The 16,926-nt window shown below is 39.2% G+C and overlaps 2 protein-coding genes across 3 annotated transcripts in view; one reads left to right on the forward strand and one right to left on the reverse strand.

Moving 5' to 3' along the window:
• LOC129428205 (uncharacterized) overlaps window positions 1-5,366 on the forward strand; it is a 175,221-nt gene extending 169,855 nt beyond the window's left edge. The window contains exon 19 of the mRNA XM_055185147.2: window positions 4,483-5,366. The gene's annotated coding sequence lies outside the window, so the exon portion shown is untranslated. The remainder of the gene's footprint in view (window positions 1-4,482) is intronic.
• The window catches only part of tbl1xr1a (TBL1X/Y related 1a), a 76,720-nt gene that overhangs the window by 19,918 nt on the left and 39,876 nt on the right, over window positions 1-16,926 (reverse strand). Inside the window, exon 3 of one of the 2 annotated variants that reach the window (XM_055185149.2) lies at window positions 9,566-9,631. The exons of the other annotated variant lie outside the window; for it this stretch is intronic. The gene's annotated coding sequence lies outside the window, so the exon portion shown is untranslated. The remainder of the gene's footprint in view (window positions 1-9,565; window positions 9,632-16,926) is intronic. 2 annotated transcript variants of the gene reach the window in all.

Consider the following 16,926-nt stretch of genomic DNA (forward strand, 5'->3'; position numbering starts at 1 on the left):
GGCTCAAGAAAATTGGCTCGTATCGTTCATCGGCTAAGGCTGATGGGAAAAAAATTGGTATCTGCATCGGCACTAAAAAAATCCATATTGGTCGATACCTAGTTTCTTTACAAGGTAAAACTACAATCTACACTGCTTGGCATACTTAATACAGCAGATTTAGTCATATTCATGTTTCGCAGATCAATGTAAACTCAGATCTTTTTGACAGTGTGTACATGAAACTTTTCATAAATGCAAAGAATTTTTTTTATTATTATTTTGCTGTGTAAACATAGCCTTGTATTTCCTTTTTAGAAAGACATGCCCAGTCAAATGCTTACGCAAATCTCTCTCTTTCTGAGTGAGCACACTTGCATGTGTAAGACTAAGTTTACACCTATTAAATGTGGAAGTGCTCAAAGCTAAATATATAAAGTATTGGTCAGCACCGTACAAAATATGGTTTGAAACAAAAATTTGTGTGACAAACACTGACTGCATTTATTATTGTACTGCTAATCTGTCCTAAACCTTCTCAGACAATGGTAAAGGACAACCTAAACACTGGTAATAATTGTACTAAAAACTATTTACTTTGCATCTAATGTGCAACTCTGAACAAAAATAACCAGCCAACGCATGCGGTCCCTACCCATAATTCAGAACAATTCTTGAGGCCGATGACATATTGGGCTGATCATAGAAAGAGAGTAATGTTTTGAAAGCTCTCCAGAGTCAGTCAACACTGCTTGCACTCCTTGGAATGTTATCATTGGCTCACTCAAAGTTACTTATATTATCTAAATGTTAAAAAAGCATATCCTTCCAGTTAAATATGCAGATCCAACTACAGAGGATTAAGTGCCTTTACCTTTGGATGTGTGTATAAGGTACTCTGGTACTTTCAGCTTTTTTTACACAACTCCCTTGACAACAGTGAACTTGATCCTCTAAAACCTTTGAGGGCCTCAGTGAACAATGAGTCTCCTGGAGAGCCTGTGCTCTTGTGTAACACTGACCGTTGGGTGCACATTCCTCAAGAAACTCTTCACAGTCAGCGCTCCTCTTCCACCAATTACATTCAACAGAAAGTATTACCAAAGCAAAAGCATTTAAATTGTTCTCAAGAGTGCTCTGAATTGAGGGTGAATACATCTGACCTGCTTTTCAAGCGTCTATAGAAAGACAAACAGCTTGGTTCCCACTATACTGTGCATAATGTAAATTATTACTCTCATAATTCTTCTATAGCTCAATTGGTAGAGCACTGCATTAGCAGCGCAGGGGTTGTGAGTTTGATTCCCAGGGAACAAACATACTCATGAAAATGTATAGCTTGGTTGAATAAAAGTGCCTGGCAAATGCACAATGTAAATAATTCACAATGTACATCACATTTAATTTGATATGAAAAGGCTGCAATTTATGAAAGTGCAAGCTGTTCAATATATATTGTGCACTTTCACCAAATAAAAAGTATTTAATTGAAAAAACTACTTTATCCAGTGTTGTAATCCAGTCCAACCCGAGTCTGAGTCAAGACCAGTCCAGATAAACCTGTACGAGGGCTTGGTTTTGGTCGATCTCTGGTCTTGGTCTTGACTCGGACTCGAGTAGGACTTTACTTAAACACTAACACCACCAAATATAACGTCTCCTCCTGACTGACCTACTGTCTTCCCCAGTAAACCTTTGGAAAATGTACAAAGTCGCATCACAAATTCCATAAAATCAGACAATGTTGCCATTTTCTTCCTCCTTTCAAGGCACCTACGTAACGCTATTTCTACCAGCCGCTTAAAAAAAAAAAATCTGCATATTGCTCGAATTACCATGTCAGCATCCAACAATCGGGTCAAGTTTAAAAGAAAAGCAGCCCAATCAATCGGACAGGAACAATGACCGCTGCTTATTGAATGCCACACGCTAGCAAGCGCTGTCATAAGCGATTAAGACAGATGCTGCGCTAAACTATCTCTGATGCAACCTTCCCTCCGTAGGGCAAATAATACAATAAAACCGGACGGGCGAGATTAACGTGTCACCTCACCTGACCTACTTTAGGACCTGAATCCATCAGCGTCTGCCTGAACATGGTACGGCAGGGGAAATATGACACATCAGTGGCATAAATGGATCTGCCTGCTCTTCCACTTTTGTGGTATGTGATAAAAGCGGGTCAATAGATTCCATAGGCTGTAAAGAAACAAGCACGTCTGCCGTAGGCGTTGTACTATAGTGCTTTTATGAGAATATTTTAACCACTGCCCTGCAGATGACATTGGATGGTCTGCCATTACAGATCTCTAAATAACATAAATGATTAATAATGCCTTATAAAAAAGGGGGTTATGGTGAGCTATGTGTGTCATACATAGACACTGCCAATCCTTCTATTGAAGGTGCCACGAGATGGTTTGACAAATAAAGTTTTCTATATTCTTTACTTTACATACAGTCATCAGTTGCTATTGCTAAATAGTTTTTATAACTTTAGGGAAGATGATACTCCAGCTCTCCCACTTTACAGTACTAATATAACATCATTACAATCTGAAAAGACTGTTTTCAAAGGTGCCGTAGAATATAAAACTGTATTTACCTAGGCATAGATGAATAATCAGAGTGCTGTACATGGTAATGACATATCGTAAGCCTTAAACACTATTGTTTCCGCCTTATGCAAACATTGTGCATACAAGAGGCCACTGGAAAAGAGGCAAATCTCAACATAACACAGACGGTGACGTTACAGGCGGGATGTACGCACCAACATTAAATTAATGACAATGTTGTTACAATGCTAAAAACAAAGTTGTGACTGCTGACATTATGAGTTAACGTGCAAAAGTTAATGCTACATGCTAATGCTAGTTTTACAATTGCAGTTACGGTTAATTTAGCAAAAACACAAATCTTGTACACACACAGAGCTACTGAAATAATCCGCTCTAAGAAACAGCCAATCAGAACAGAGCTCAACGTTATTATGCATGACCCTTTCAAATAAGATAATAATAAACCATTTAAATCTAGATACAAATCCTAGGGTTGTAAAACGACAACCATTTCTGGGTAATTTTGCACTTAAACCCCCCCCCCCATTGGCGAGTTAACTCATCGATTAAGAGAAAACGCTTCCCTGCCAATGATGAGTATTTCCGGCAATTCCGTAATATTGCTATTATCCACTAGGTTGTCCGCAACTTGTAAAACCTGGAACTATCGCCTTACTGTGGGTTTACACCAGATGCCAGTTCAACAATTTGCGTGAGTAGATTAAATACCAAGTCAACGCAAAGACGCGATCAGACGCATCCTCGTGTGGGGCGATGTGAATGACGCGATATGGGCGGCGCATTTGCAGTGAAAACACGCGCTATTCACCTCAAACGCGTCTTCGACCAAGTTGAAAATATTCAACTCGAGCGAAAAATTCGCATAACACAAAGTTAAATCCCGCGAGTGAGTGAATCCTCTAGAGTGAGTAACGTGATGCGATTGCATGCTTCGCGTTTGGTGTAAACCCACAGTTGGGGCAAACAGCTGTATGTCCGTGTGTGTTTTGAGGATCGCTCTCAATCTGATCTCTATCAAAAGTCCTTCACAAAAATTTTGAAGAAGAGGATCTGTTCTTTCATTTGATATATTGTATGTTTATATATTTAAAGAAGAACATTTTCTGGAAACGTAAATGTTCGCATTAAACTTTTGTGAAAATCATGAAAAATGCTGGCGCTGGCTAGCAACTTTTTTTTAAAATGATGTCGTGGAAAGAGTTAATAAAGCCACATACCTCCTATATAGATATAAGAGAACAATGTAACATATTGTATCAATGCATTCTTTGGCACCTTTAATAACTTATCTTTCATGAAGATTTCCCAAAACGCTCTATTATGTCCTATGATGTATTTTTCCAAACGCATTCAATTGAGCAAGAGTTAATGCTTCCCGCTAGCCTGCCTCCCATAAAGCGCACAACCCTTGGCACAGTAGGATCATTAAATTACAAGTTGGATCAAAGTCATTTTGCAACTTCCCTAAAAAGGACAAACCTTGATTCAGCAAGCAACGATGTTTAAAGCAACTACGCTTTGCGACTGGAAAAATAAAAAGTCCCTGAAAATAGTATGCATCTGAACACTAATAGAACCATGTCAACGTTAAAGTCTGTATAGTGTATATTCAGTTTTCCTACTTCTGCATTTTAAACTAGGATATGAAAATGTGTTGGCCAATTTCCCTGGATGTCACATAACACAGTGTCACAATCTAAACATTGCTCTAAAACACTGTATAAACTACAAACTTCCGCTTTAAATCTACAGGGCATTACAAAGGCAGAGAAGGTTATCCAAATATATTGTGACATTGCTTCGGGGTGAACATGGGTGTCACATCTCTGTCCGAGGTGGCTTTTCGCAGCATTTGTTGCAAATGTTGACTCCCTCTCTCATACACACACACACATCAATGATTTTTATCTTTGGTGCACAGGTGGAAGACAGCTTGGGGGGAGGTGCCACATTGCTCCTCTCCAGGACCTGACAGAGAGCAACAAGAATGGCAAGTATGAGAAGTAACATGAGGACAAGATCCAAACTGCCAAGATTCCTGGAGGACCACGTGCTTTGGGCAACAGTTGTAGATTTCCTGTAGCTCAACTGGTAGAGCATGCTACAAGCAACTCAAAGGTCATGGGTTTGATTCCAAGAAAATGCACATCCTGGTAAAATGTGTGTTTCTTGGACAAAGGTGTCTACTAACAATGAGAACTGCTGTTAAGCATTCACTGCTTACCTAAATGATGCATGCATTCTGATTCTTAATTATTGTAACTTTACTGTCACAGATAGAAATATTAAGTCTTTAGCATCTCGCTCTGCTATCTATTTGGAAAAAGAGGTCATGAATAATGCTGAGGGCTGTTTTCATGTGCTCTGGCACAGACACACAAACGTGCTGGGGATGTTTAATGAACTCATTTACCACTGTGAAGGAGTGACACTAAATGTGGTCTGACTGCCTGGAGCTACAGTGTGTTGGCCAGTCGAATCTCCATGCCCTATGCTGAATTACTGTAGTATGAATCACTTCATTCAGCAGCATGTTTAAACAGAGATGAGGAAACGAAGGCCAAAGAGTGTGATTTTTTTGCATCATGCCTTCTTTACCAACAAGAAACCTGAGAACGACCATTAAAGGAACAGTTCATCAAAAAATGAAAAATGTCTTTTGTTTTGTTTGACTAGATGTCATATGATATTTTGTCACAAGAAACCCAATTAGCAATGAAATCGGAAGTTATTGACGTGTTGCCATATTTGAATTTCACTCTTGTATGAATGTCTTTTGGTTTCAGTTTAGATAAATAAAGGCCCAAGTATATTCATTTTGTTACTCGTGCACTAGCGTAGCTACACAGTCGAATGCACAGCTTTGCATTCGAAATCTCTAAAATGCTGCCTTTGGGGGTGGCATTCAAAGGCGTGAAGGCATAAAGGCACGTCAGAATCCAGTGCTTGGTTTACCTTCTGTCTCCTGAGATACCTTCATTGTCTTGTCCCACAATTTTATTTGTGCGTGCAGGGAATGTGATTGGTCGAGTTCGAAAAAATTTCTGGAGCACAAAATTTGTGTAAATAAGGGTATATTTTCGCTTTGTACACCTTCTGGTTGCTTTTCTAGCCAAAAATTAGTGTTGTAGTTTTCAAATATGGGATTAGTTATCACTTAGGAGCAACCTTCCGATCTCTCTGATGAAGCCAATATAGAAGTGATTTAAAGAGCCACTAGAGGCTGGCTCCAAAAGGGAGTCAAATCCCATAAACCTCCATGATAAAATGACCATCTTTAGAGCAGAAAAAATGTGTTTACAGCCTGGTACAATTTTTTTTGTCTGAATAGCTAATAAATATATTTATATTTTTTATAAAATATATTTCAAGCAGAATTCCATTTAGCTGCCTATGAAGGCTGTCCGAATGCTTTCTATCCAGAGCTGCCTTAATGCCGGCAAAGTCATTGCCTCATGAGGTATAGAGGCAACAAGTCAGCTGCCTTGGTTTTCAGACGCAGCCAAAATATACTTCATTCGAAAGGAGTTTGACACATGCACATTGCGACAAACTGCAATACCTCTCCTTGAATACATGCTACATACTCCAGTTTGCGCATGTGCGACCTCTGCATATAGTACTGTGCTGGTGCCCACACAGTACACGTGTACTATTCTGATGAAGACATTTGTGTCATGTGCACTTGCGTACACGTAGAAAGTGAAGTATACCCAGTTGGGCTACACGATTCTTGCTAAAATGTAAATTACAATTTTTCTTACAAAATGAGATCACAGTTATAATAAAGTGTCTCAAAAAATCTCTTTTCCTTATTTTAGACCCATTAAGATGAGTAACTAAAATGTGTTAGCTGTTAAACATAAACACAAGAATGTTGACATTAAAGGCAGGGTCCATGATCTCTGAAAGCCAATGTTGACATTTGAAATCACCTAAACAAACACGCCCCTACCGCAATAGAATCTGGACCTTGTCTTGATAGACCCGCCCCACACATATGCAACCCAGACAACGATGTGGGTTAGTAGACATGCCCCTTACTACTGATTGGCTACAAGTGTGTTTTGGTAGTCGGCCCGACTGTCTTTTCCAAAGCGTTTTTCGGCTATCATGCACTCCTTTACTAAATAAAAAGAATCAAAAATAAATAGCACATGTGCATTTGTGTTATGCAGGCATGTTACAATGGTCCCCCTGTGCTAAAAATCCCTTTTCGGATGGGGAACTTGTGGCAGTGATACAAAGGCTGTTTTTCAATCCCAAGGCTGCAGCCTCCGGAGGTTGCATTTTTAAGCTGCATAAGTCATCAAGACGTCATCCTATGTCATTGTTGTAGTATGTTTATGACTTGTAATGTTGTAATGCTCAGTTAACTTAAACCAGCCTTCAAATTTTTTTATCTCTTTTATGTGAAAATTGCCGCTCCAAATTCACCAGTTTAGGTCTGCCGCCTTGTTACACGTCACACAAGTGACAGCGAAACGCCGCAAATGAGGAATAGAGAAGGTCTGATTCGTGAATGAACAGGGTTTATTTTACGCTGTGTGAGTGTAATGCTGCGTTCACACCAGCCGCGGTAGAGGCGTCAAGCGCGAGTGATTTCAATGTTATGTCAATGTGAAGATGCGTTGACGTGCGTCTGGAGGTCTCGTGGCGTGAATGAGGCGTTTAGCGCGGCATGGTAGACGCGATTCTGCCTCATTCGCACGTCTAGTTTGTGCAAATGGCGCGAATTAAGCATTGCCGCGGCAAACGCGCAAGTTGAAAAATGTGAACTTTGTCGGAAAAAGGCACCACGTTAACCAATCAGGAGCTTGCTTTAGTAGTGATGTGATTACAGGATGCGAGCGGAGTCGCAGAAGCCCCTCCAATTTCTGTGTGAATGTTTCCATGACACGAATTTCACGCGTGAATGAAGCGAGTCAACTAAAAATGTTCAAGCGGCAAACTAAACGTGTTAGACGTGAATTTGACGATTCAAACGCGGCTGGTGTGAACCCATGGTAAGAAAGTTTGACTGATATAGCATCTTGGATTGTTGTAATGTAAATTCGTGAACACGTGAATGCAGCACCTGAATACAGGGAAATGCTACATATGCAATCGCCGTCATTTAGAAAGAAGATTGCATTTATGTATGGATCAAGATTGTGATTCTTTTTTGATTTATCGTGCAGCCCTAATACCCAGACCTTAAACTCAAAATATTACTTAAGCTTTCAAAACTATAATTGCACTTCTGAAAATATTTATTAACTCACTGGAGTAACTTGGACTATGTCACTGATGAATGCAAGTGCTTTTGTAGGTTCAATATTTCGTATTCTGTCTGAATGAAGGTGAATAAATTAATGACAGAATTTTCATGTGTAGGTAAACTTCAAGAACAGTATGAATTAAAATCTAAAGATAATTTGAGGAAACGTACTTAAAGCTTTTTGTTGAAAATGTCAATGCAAAAACAAATTTGTAATGATCTTAAATCAGATATTATGCAAATTAATACATTTCTAAAATATCCAAATAAACCAGCATAACAAAACAAAAGAGTGAGTAATATCTTCTGAGCAAATAAATGATCCTGGAGCTCAAAGTATACAAATAATCAATAGCAAATACGTTTTTAGCACAGTTACGCCAGTTCTTCACCTGCAGGTGAACCAAGTGCACTGACGCCATTTCCAGGAATTCTCCATAACGCAACCCAGAGAGGAGAATTGACTAATAAATAACATGTTCAAGGTCTGTTGAAATCACCCAGTTAAGCAGGGCGGGTTGTTATCTACAGTGATTGAGGAACTACATAACAAAGGTATCTCCCCTTTGGCCCGATTCTCACCGCTGGTTGTGAATTGCACTGTTTTTAAAACACGAACACCCTAGATGAGCTGTTTCTCGTCTAGCCTGCTGCAAGTGGGATAGGCGCTGCCTAGAGGTCTGTTTGAAAATGATCTCTCTCAGGGCTGTACAGAAGACTTACATCATATCACCACCTGCCAAAATCAGTTACTATGGATAGAAACAGAGCGGCAGTACACAGACTCATTCATTGTAACAGACTCACCCATTCGAGTGCTGTTAGTGATTGCTGTAAGAAGCTTTTGTTTGTTCTCAAATCACAACAGTGACCGAAAGGCAATGCAGAAAAAAATGTTCACCTTTGGCCCGTTATAAAAAGCAGATTGTTGCGTTTACAAATTACATTCAGTTCTGTATTTGCTTAAGGTCTTCTGCACAAGAGCTACGCAGCCATGAAGTCTTGCTGAAACATTTACAAGATGAACGCACATACGATGAGATTACCCATTGAAAACAATAAAGAACCATGAGCTAAATGCTATGGGTCATGATTAAGTCATAATTAATGTTGACTATACAGTTTAATCTGTATGCATTTTGTATATTGTTATGACCCTTGACCTTTGAGAGAGTCAAACCATAACAGGCTTTATTAATAAGGCTTGAGGCCCTGTTTAGTTAAATACAATTAAGGACAGGTTTAGAATTAACAATATAAAAGAAAAAAAATCAGCTAGGCCAATGTGAAAAAAATGTATACGACAGCCAATACACTTCACACAGAAGACTATATATACACTGGTGGTTTAACTTGAAATAGTTACTATACTATCTCTTCGTGTGCTGCTTTATTTATCAATGGTACATTTACACAGACTGCTTGCAGGATTCCCTGTACACCGAACTGCCTTCCCCTACTAAGTAAACAAGTACTATGAATCTCGATCCACATTGAGGAAGCCGTCATGAGGAAATGTCACCGGGCATTTCATTACAAGGCGTGAAAAAACAATATGCCAGAACTGAGGCGAATGCTTTATAAGTAGGCAGAACAGCCGGTCCTGAATTTTTTTGCTCCAAACGCTCTCTGAAACAGCTGTACCTTTTCCATGTCAAAAACAGTGCCCTGCTAAATATAGCGTTTCCATTCTCCTTGGAGGATAAAAGAAGCCATCTTAGCACCAGTGTGCATTTATACTCACCACACTATCAGCCCTATTTCCGCAAGGCAAACGCTTTTTAAGGATCCAACCCAAGTGTCTCAGCACCTGCAATAACATTAAAAAAAGGTCAATAAAGCAGAATTTGTTCTGAATTTGTGACCCAAATACAACCAACTCAACTGAGGTCAGTGAATGCATTTGTTTGTGGACTAAAGTACAAGCTTTAGATTGGATTTTTATTCTCTTTCTTTATTTTACTGGTTGACTGACACGCAAAAGTAAAAATCCAATTCAATTTCCCCTCAGTGATAACAACTTTAACCTTTTAAGTCACATTTATTATGAGCTCAGAGATTGTTAAGCGATGATAAACTTACACTGTTACTATGCAAGCATAAATAATGACAAAAAACTCAACAGCGATTCATAGCAATGAAACACTGGAAATAATGTAAGAGTCGGACTTCCTGCATTCTCCATTGCACCAATTGCAAAGCTTTATAACAAATTTCCCAATAATGAAATTGTTTAGGAGGAGACAATAGGCAAGTTCACTATAATCTGTCTATTTGTCAGCATTTTTATGTTGATTAAAACACACATTTCAGGGCACACCTACCCCTGCAACATATAAAGGTGAAACAGGTTTCCTTACCACCATCTAACACTGTTAAAAAGCCTTTTCCGATTGTTTACAGCTTTTAAACTATATGCATCATTGTTTGTTTATATTAAGAGGGCACAAGCTTCTTAACTCTTTCTCCGCCATTGACGAGTTATTTCAACGATTTAAAGAAAACGCTTCCCTGCCAATGACAAGTTTTTACGGCAATCACTATTTCCGCCATTATCCACTGCTAGGTGATGCTTTTACCCAACTTATAAAACACTGTAGCATCTACTGATCCAAAAACAGTAAAAACTCTGTGTATGTTTGATCATTGTTCTGAATCTGATCTCTAACAAAAGTCATTTTCAAAAATTTTATTATCTCAGCTCACCTTCACTCGGTTTCGAGGGACAAGGGGAAGACGAAGACAAAGGGGACGGGGTAAGACAGAGAAATGAGATTGGCCCTAAATTTGGGGACACATTTTAAGTGAGAGCAAGGTTACATTGTGTTTCCTTTTAAGATACATTGTTACAGTTCCCTTTCGAGGGAACTCACGCTGCGTCACTGCGGTGACACCGCCTCCAGGGGTAAGTTTGAACGTGTATATTAAATTCAACCAAGGGAGACGCAGCATCTCATTCCCTTTTTAGGGAACAACAGTTACATACGTAACCCGAGACGTTTTCATGTGTCAAACACAACTATGCAAAAAAGCATTTTGGTATGAATCAACATTCACATACAGCTGATATAAGCATTTAAAGTGAACGGTTTAGCACGTGTGCTTAAAAAGTCTCGATTTTTATGATTTTTTATCCTACACTACACAGGGAATAATATGGATTTTTTTTCCAGGAAACTTCTTGCATAAAATAAGCACTTTCAATGACCTGTATCTATGTATTAAACTTACAAGGATTTCAAGGACCCCTGGGAACCCTGCTGTTTACATATTTAAAGAAGAACCTTTTCTAGATTGAATTTTTTACGAAAGTTTAATTCTATGAAAAAAAATAATTTATAGAAATCGCAAAAACATCAGTGGCGTAACAGGAAAAGTTTTAATGAGTCTGAAAAACTGCTTTATTTACGATAAATAATGTACGAACAAGTGCCAAAAGTGTTATGAAGATTACTTTCATCAAAGACAAAATATCAAATCCATCAAATAAATTACAATCAGCTACATTTGTTCAGCATTTATTTTTTGTTTATTTTTCACCTAATATAAAGAAACAAAGTAAAACTGACATCATGGTGAACGATTTATGCAAAGTTTCATCTCATCTTCAACAAAACTTACAGTCACATAGCCATTATGGTCTGAAATACAGTCCCAAGCTTAAAACTTGCCCTGGCACATACCAGCAGCTAAATCAAGCCTAAGAGTTAAAACAACAAATCATTCACGGCAGTTTTGCCAGCACAGATTAAACCTAGGTCTGGAATGAATTTCTTTTCTGCAACACGTGTGTGTTCGTTTCCACAAGCGAGAATTGAAACGCGCGTATTGACGTGGCTTTTTAGTTACAGCTTATGGTGGGTTTCAGTGGTCTCTTGTCTACAAATGTTAAGTTCGAACTGAGATATTCTAAAAGGGTGGAAACTACTTCCTTCATGCAACCAGCTCTGAGTCCATGTCTTCAGGGTCTCTGAGACGTCTTTGTGCTGTTGCACCTGCTGTATCTCTGTTTTTCAGAGAGGCATACTTTCCAATTAGCTCAGAATATTGGCCTGAATTTGCAAAGCGAAGTAGCAGGTGTCGATACGATGTTGGGCCAAAGAACGGTCTGATCTGAGAATATGGGGAGGGCCAAGACTGGTTAAAAAACGATTTTGGAATAATTTGTTTGACTGACAGTCACCAAATGTTTTGTTGTAGATTGCCAAGTTCGACACAATGTGAAAATCCAGTGAAGAAATGTAAATGATTTATTGTGCTTTATGCTTTTGATAACTTATCTCTTCTTTGACTTTGTTTGACCTCAAAATAGAAATGTCCACTGCAATCCCTACAATCAAAAAAATAAACAATTCCAAATAGGCTTCCCAAAATATCCCCAAATTCACACCACTGGTTGAGCCAGAAGCTTCTCAAGTCTTTTTAAGTAATGTTTAGATAGCAACATGGATTTATAGTGCTCACATTCCACATTTCTGCAGAAACGACATACTTGTAGGGCTGGAACTTGCAGAGCCAATCACAGTGTGCATAGCTAACCCAATACACTCGGACATTCTCTGCTTCCACGTCCATTGAAATGCATTGCAGTTAGTCAATATTTATTAGTTTTTATATGTTTTTTCTTGTCATTTTAAGTTAAAAATGGTCAAACGGTGTGCATGGGGTACATGCAACTCCGACAGTAGGAATCCCTAGAGGCTGGGCGACGTTGTGTATTTTTTACCCTTTCCCAAGCCACATTTCAAACGAGATAACGTTAAGTGTCTTCTCTGGAATAAGTTATGTGGCAGACCACAACACCAACTACACGTGGATAAAGTCAATAACGTCTTTAAACATTATCTTTAACATCTCTAACGTAACGTTAGCCTAACATTAGAAAACGTTAACGTTAGCTTCTAGCTGCGTTGTACATCATGTCACTTAGCTTCATTAACGTATCTGTAAATAACCGAGATAACAAATGTTATTGAACAAGCATATTGAGCAATATGCTTGCAAAGCACTGACCAAGCATTTACATCCTTTAATCCTACTAATTTTTTACTTTAGATTGTTTAGGCAACTTTATTGATAATGGCATCCCATCACGCAAAACAATACATTACTATCAGCCTGAAGTATAGGGAAGATTACGATTATCATGCCAACTGTAGGATTAATTAAGGAACATCCGCATTGACATTGAGTGGTTCACCATAGCAACTTGCGCTCTCAAATACATACTTGAATAGAACAAGAGCAGGTTTAGCTCAGGTGAGCAATTACATTTTCACGCTAAGCCTTTAAGCCAAGGTTTTTGTTTAAATCAACAATAGCAAAGTTGATTAAATTTCAACTACCCTATAACAGGGTCCATCTGCAACCAACAGGACTCACTATAAAACAATCTGCTTTCCCCTGATAAATGTAATCAATACAAACACTACATTGAAAGACTTTTGTTTTTCGAACAAATAAAAGGACAGTTTGTTATTATTCCAAGTGGGGGACCTAGATTCACACAGTCTGCCACCGAAATTGGAACTTCACGCACTTGAGCACACAAAACATTTTCGTCAATCTTCACAATAAGCTAGCTAGAAGGAAACAGATGTCACCTTTTCCTTTCAAAGAGCAGTTAGTCTATCCACCTACACACCACTGTGTGACAGTTCTGTGGGCTATCGGAGGCTTTTTCTGTCTCTCGTAGGGAAAGATGGAGGCAACGACAAACGCTTCCCTTCCCCCATCGCTAGCAGTAAAGTAACTCAGAGGGGTTTTCGTTAACAACTGTTGATGCACCTGCTTGATAAGCCGAACACCTTCTCTATTGTTCGGAGGATCTTACATCAGCCAGGAAGCAAGCAGATAAAAAGACCATAATAATGTGTGATTTAGATGGAGCCGCGGCAGCTCGGGCACAAAGGTTACAGTTTGCATATTTATCACTAAATGCCGGTTGCCTTGACATTAATGCTAAATTACCTGAGAAGGTGATAGCATCTGTGAATCAGGGCCATTGGCTGAGCAAAGGGTTTTGGATGGAAAAAGCAGCATAGAAAACTTTCTGAAAATGGTTCTTGGTTGACATTTGCTCAGTTTTTAGATCTCATAAGCTGACATGAAGGCTTTTCCGCAATATCTTATTTGTGCTGTCTACTAAGACTTGTTTTAATTCATCGCTGTTATGCTATGCAAAGCCTATGTGTTGTTCTTTAAATTTAAGAGTAAGATTAAGCGGAATTGAACCCTATACATTTTAGCCTGTTATCACGGGTAATTTATGTCCATTTTGCATTTTACATGACAAATATTTTTTTTTTGCACTATTTAGATTATTAGATTGATAGTGTGTTGAAGTGGAATTTTCGTAACGGTTTTTGATGGACTCATTTAACCAAAATGCACTGCGCAAAACCGACAGCCGGATGACGTCAAGGTTCCGCAAGAGCGATTTAAAAGCAAACTCCTACGTATGATTTCGCGAATCGCTCTCGCGGTACTTTGACGTCATCCAGCTGTCGATTCTTGCGGCGCCGCATGAAATTGAACAAGCCTAATAACTTCTTTTACCGCTCAACCTGCTCTCAAATCAACTTTAATTAGCCGGCAGACGAACCCAACAATATTGAACCAGCAGACGAACCCAACCAAAGAGTAACCCCGCTTTTACAGTCTCTGAAGGGGAAATCACCAAAACCTTTGATAAAAGATGACTAGAACCTGTGCAGGATGTGGATGTAAGGATAACAAATTCAGGCCACCGGGAGTTTTTATTGTTTACATTAACGCGACCCTCAGCTGACACAGCCCTAACAGATTACTTGAAAATTTGAATATGCAGCCAGCACTTTCGTCAGGAAGAAAGTCATGTTGTTGTTATTATGAACACGAGCAACGCAAGCTAACGTTAGCTCATCCTGTGCAGCTGTCAAACAAAGAACGTTATCATCTAACTGTCAATCATCTCGCCTCAAGACCCGCCCCCATTCAGAATATTCAGAATTATGTAGTTGTACATTTTTCTTCCGAAACAAAAAAATGCAGAAAACGCTGAAAATGAATGTCGCTCCGCAAATGCGCAAGCACTCACGCACACTAGTGTTGGGCAATATGCCCCATTTTGAGATCGTCCTATCGTCAGCCTGTGAGATAGGCGATACACGATAGTATCGGGGGGCGGGACAGTAGTTTACTCATTTTTTTATTTGTACATTTTTTACTCATATAACAAGTCCCTTGATTGGTGGACAAAAAGAACAAGAGCAACACAGTCATAACCGCAACCTTCTTAAAACTGATGCCATTAATGCAAACGCGTCATTAAAACCCTAACCATGATTACTAAATATCTGTAAAAACATGCATCTGCGCACACACGTGCGCGCACATACAAACAATTCAATGCATTTGTTTAGTGCTGTTGCAGAAGGCTACACATCACGTGTCAAGCAGTGGTGCTCTCATAAGGTGCCTTTTTAAACATATCGGTCCAGCGGAACGCGATCATATTTTAAACACAATCATATTTTAAACACGAGGGACGTGTTGCTACAACTCCTTGAAATGCATATCATAAACAGGATTAATACATAGTGATCTGACTTCGGACAGAGCGCAGCTCTCCGCACGTACGCGAGAGAGGCGCCAAGATGCAGCGGGATTTATTTTAAACAAAAAGTTAAGTTTGCCTCAGCTCGCATGAAACGCATTAAACTGAACAAATACATAAGGATTACTACTTTAGTTTATGTTTAGACTTCCGACAGATGCGAGAGCGCGTGCACGTGAGACAGACAGAAGCGCAGCTGGATTTAGTGCTAGAAGGAGTCCAATACGCGCGCATTAAGTACAGGTACGTGCAAGAAGGAATTCTCTATTTACAAGCTCTCCGCGTAAAGTGAAGCCCACAAACCCTCATGCGAGGAAAAGCATGCAATATGGATGTTAATATAAAACTATGATGATGATAATAATAATAATAACCATTTGCCAACTATCGTCATGACTATCGCCACAAAAGCCTGCCATTGGCGATATGTATGAAGACCACCGATACACGATACTATCGTCTATCGGCACAACCCTAACGCACACACTGTACTTTTATCAATCCGAGCCCAGGGACCCTTTCATCATTAGGATGTGATTGTTTTGAACAAAGCAGGAAGTAAAGCGCTCTCTTAACACTGGAACCCATCGTAATGATACGTCTGTGTTTTATATTCAGAGTGGTTTAATACACGATGACACACAGCCCTCTCACATCATATTGATTGGTTGATCTGTCGCATGTGCGGCCTACGTTAACTACTGCTTTTGACTTACCACTGTATTCAACACCAGCCGAAACAAACAGAAAAGTTTTTTTGACGATTACGTAATCGTCACACTGGAATCATAGTTGCGATTCGTTTTTCAATTAACTGTTCAGGCCTAAGTGAGATTGTTGTTATCAGGCAGCAGAGGCTCAAAGTGTTGACTAAATCTCAGAAGAATTGATCTTGAAAAAACAACCCAGACAAAGCATGGCTTTGTTTTTCAAAAGTTGTTGCAGTTACCATGCAGGGTACTTTTCGCCCAAAGCCAAATCACAGAAATTCGATACTGCTGTACAGCTCAGGTCCTGATATTGTGGACACAGATTACATGATGAATATAGTCCACACCAAAGCAAACTCCTCTGGCTTCAATTCTACACTGCACTTTCACAATTCACAACAGATGCGTGGCTTTGCTTTGAAAGCATAACAGCTCAAATTGGGCTTTCATCAAATTTCAGATAAATACAAATAACCAGAAGTTGCGTGAGATCCACATGGCAAATATTTCCAAAAGTGGTTTCAATAACGCATATATCTTAAAAAAATTTGAACAAGCAGCTCACTCAAACACACCTCAATCTGTACGATTTGGTCAGTCACATTGTTAAAGGTCTGTAACATATATAAAAGAGTTAAACGGTTTATCAGACCTCAATTTTCCATCATTCTCAGCCAGTTAACAGCCAAACAAATCTTCGCCTCAAGAAGAGCTGCTCTGTACTTACTGTTTCTATGGCAACAATGTCAAGATGGCCTGAAAAGAGTTCGGAGTGAAAATAGCATTTATCGCTGTTTG

Source organism: Misgurnus anguillicaudatus, chromosome 14, assembly GCF_027580225.2.
Source record: "Misgurnus anguillicaudatus chromosome 14, ASM2758022v2, whole genome shotgun sequence".
NCBI lineage: Eukaryota > Metazoa > Chordata > Actinopteri > Cypriniformes > Cobitidae > Misgurnus > Misgurnus anguillicaudatus.